Source organism: Montipora capricornis, chromosome 8 (genome assembly GCF_036669925.1).
Source record: "Montipora capricornis isolate CH-2021 chromosome 8, ASM3666992v2, whole genome shotgun sequence".
Taxonomy (NCBI): Eukaryota; Metazoa; Cnidaria; class Anthozoa; order Scleractinia; family Acroporidae; genus Montipora; species Montipora capricornis.
The window spans coordinates 6,327,514-6,330,013 of NC_090890.1; the positions used below are offsets into that span (position 1 = coordinate 6,327,514).

Below are 2,500 nucleotides of genomic sequence, written 5' to 3' on the forward strand. Positions count from 1 at the left end.
GATTAAAGAATGAAAATTAGTTTTGAAACACCACCAGACAGTTGACCCACAAGCAACTCCGGCGTTTAGAGGATATTTTAGATGTCCATATTTTTTTATGTTTATTCTTGTCTGAGACAGGGTATTATGACTAAAGCTGGTTATGAAAAATTGGGAGATGAGTGACTAAGCCGTACCTCCCCAGCTAAAGATATGTTGAGTGCCCCCCACCCTCCCCAAAGGTAACAATGTGCTTTTGTAAAGCTAATTTTATATGTTAAACCCAAGAAATTGAAAGAAATTTATTCATTATAACAATGAGAGGTTTCTCCTGTCATGTAATTCCCAGTTGATTTATTTGACCGGGAGTCGTTGTAAAGCTATTTTATATGTTAAACCCAAGGAGTTGATATTTATTAATTATAACAATGAGAGGTTCATCCTGTCATGTCATTCCCAGTTCATTTATTTGAAAATACAACTTGTAAAACCAAAAACAGCCAGTTTTAATTAATTACATTTCGAAAAGGGAAAAAAGACAAATGAGAGATGACCAGTTAGACAGTTTGTTTACTTGTAAAGATATCCTCATCATTGATCATTAATAACTGTACAAAAAGGAAAGGTACTTAGATGTTTACCACTACATTTATATCCCTTAATGGCTGCAATTTCTTAAGCCATTAGGTTGAAGTTCTTTATCATACGCCTACATTAGAAAATTATAACTTACACCTTTCACTCCCAGGAATGACTAGCAAATAAATTCTCCTAACAATTTTACTACTCTGCCAAAGAGACAGGTGGTGAGAATTTGGAAAATTATCAACTATGGGAAAGTGTCTTTATGTTACACCAAATTCTCAAGAACAGAGAACAAAGATTTGTATGGTCATCAGTTAGGAGAATTGAATTTCAGATCTTGGGAGTGAAGGGTTAAGGGGATTACGATATGTAAAGCAATGAAAGGCCAATTTGTTGAAACAGTTTATTTTGTAAATAAATAGCAATAACACCTGAAGCTTTTTTGTGTGTCTCAAAAACTATTTAGTTTACAATGTAAGATAGCTGTCCAGGTAGCTAAAAAAAATTTAATGCTGCAATTATTGCAACGGTTCTTGTAAGTCACTAAAATTTAAAACGATGGAAACTGAGACATCAAACCAGCTTGAAGACAGGCCACTAAATGTGGTCGCATTTTTGTAATGTCAAAATTCAGGTTTTGTGGATTGGATCCAAATACAAGACTTGTCGCAAAAGCAGTAGCAAAAACGCCACAGTCACTTCCATTTCTTTGCTGTTGGCAGGGTGCATACTCGAGTTTCAGGAAGCTATCTGCTAATACTAAGTCTTTGACCTGATCTTCAACTTCTTGTGAGATGATGTCATGATATAGACTGTCAAACAGTCTGACTGTTCCGGGAAGGCATCCTACTGAACGAACACAAACCCAGTGATTGTGTCCTGTATGCAATAACTGTACAAATTCACCAGAAACTACATTAAAATTTCGCACTGGACCTAATGTAGGACGCTGAAAACCTTCAATCAAAGGGTTAATTTTCTGCAAAAGTACCTGTGCACTGTGGATAATTGCACCATCAAGCCAACCATGGGGGGGACATAATAAGCTGATAATCTTGTTCATCAAGACGATGTGGACGATATCGTTCAGATTCACTAGTTGTAACCATAGTAACCTCCACGTCATCAGCACATTCCTCTTCACTGTCATGATAAGATTCTTGTGCATTGTCAAGTTCATAGGACGTGGGTTTATTATCATGAGATTGAGAAGAACAAGTGGTAGGTGCAACTGGGGTTTCCTGACATGTCCCTGCAACTGCGGTGCTGGCATGAAATGGCTTTGCATGTTTTGTTTTGCAATCGGTGCATTTCCAGGTTGTCTTGCTGTTGTTGGGCAATTTCTTGTAACCAAGGCAGGTCAAGTGAAAAAATTATCCACTCTGGCAATCATCGCTGTGGCACTCAAGTAATTTGTCAGATTGCTGTGGCACTGCTTGGCAAATACAAATACTGTCGAGAGATAAAGCCTTAGCCATTATTTTTGGAGATTTCTCTTTTCCTTTTTTCGACCGCTTAAACTGTGGTAGCCTGCAGCAGTGTGGGCAGTACCACACCCTTGGTAGCGGGGTTGAGATTGCTAAGCACGAGGGATGAAATTCAACAAATGGGCAGTGGGGGTTTCCACATTTCACAGTGTTTCCACATGATGGCATTCTGCAGAAACAAATTCCAACACCTGCTTGTGGTATCTCATAGAAATGTCACACTTCCTTGTGTACCATCTGCCTAAAATTTCAGGCAAAATACATGTTCTCCAGAAAGTCGTAAGTTTTGGCAAAACCTCTTTCTAGTGACCATGGTCAGGGTAAATTCTCTCTTTGGTAATTGTTGCACGGTGAGAACTGTCAAAAGCACAAACAACAAAATCATTGTACTTCCGTTCAGGTAATGTCAAAAGCTGTTGTTGAACTTGAAAAAACTAGTTGTGGTTTCG

General features: G+C 38.2%; 1 pseudogene; it reads right to left on the reverse strand.

Moving 5' to 3' along the window:
- Window positions 1–1,114: 1,114 nt before the first annotated feature.
- Window positions 1,115–2,500, reverse strand: part of LOC138013624 (uncharacterized) — a 13,083-nt pseudogene continuing 11,697 nt past the window's right edge.